The following is a 652-nucleotide window of genomic DNA, read 5'->3' as shown; positions in this document are numbered from 1 at the left end:
ACACTCCAAAGAGAAAGGAAAATCGCATCATATGACCCCTTTAAAGCAGCTTTATAGAAAATATATATTTTACTGTAATGTTTACAGTATAACATCTTATATACTTCTCCAATTTTATAAAGAGAGCTGTCCGATATAGATAATATAGTATAATATAAATAATTTTTCCCCTACAGAAAACCTTTGTTCCAAATGTTCACTCTGTTCGCAAAACTAAAGACGAGTAAGTATTTTAAACCTCGTGATAAACTTTATTTGTCATACTTGCCATATTCACATTCCATTAACATTTTTAATTAAAGATACACACATATAGTTGAATTAGACTTAATAATTCAATTATTTTTCCTCCTAAAGTTTAAATACCAGAGACTCATTTTCACGTCATCTTCAGCTATCATCTGAAAAAAATATGACTATGTGGCTTTACCATATAAATCACTTGTTTTCTGGAGGTTACAGAAGGAGACTCGCATTGCACCAAAGAAAGAGAGAAGAGAGAGGGAAGACAGACAAAGAGAGAGACGGCGGCGAGAAAAGCCTCAGACCATTCAGTCTCACTCCATCTTTGAGCAGGGTCCAGCAGACACCTACAGGAAGCTAGGTAAAGCATATTTTGGTAACACTTTACTTGAAGGGGTGTGCATAAGAC

General features: G+C 34.5%; 1 long non-coding RNA gene across 1 annotated transcript; it reads left to right on the top strand.

The window, feature by feature from the left end:
* Positions 1-161: 161 nt before the first annotated feature.
* On the top strand, positions 162-485 carry LOC107578744 (uncharacterized). The gene is made up of 2 exons (XR_001608378.1): positions 162-223; positions 456-485. It is a non-coding gene; the product is annotated as an uncharacterized lncRNA (long non-coding RNA).
* Positions 486-652: the final 167 nt, after the last annotated feature.

Source organism: Sinocyclocheilus grahami, unplaced genomic scaffold (assembly GCF_001515645.1).
Source record: "Sinocyclocheilus grahami isolate Dianchi unplaced genomic scaffold, SAMN03320097.WGS_v1.1 scaffold11740.1, whole genome shotgun sequence".
Taxonomy (NCBI): Eukaryota; Metazoa; Chordata; class Actinopteri; order Cypriniformes; family Cyprinidae; genus Sinocyclocheilus; species Sinocyclocheilus grahami.
Note: the sequence above shows the minus strand (reverse complement) of the source record. Positions and strands in the feature narration are given on the sequence as shown.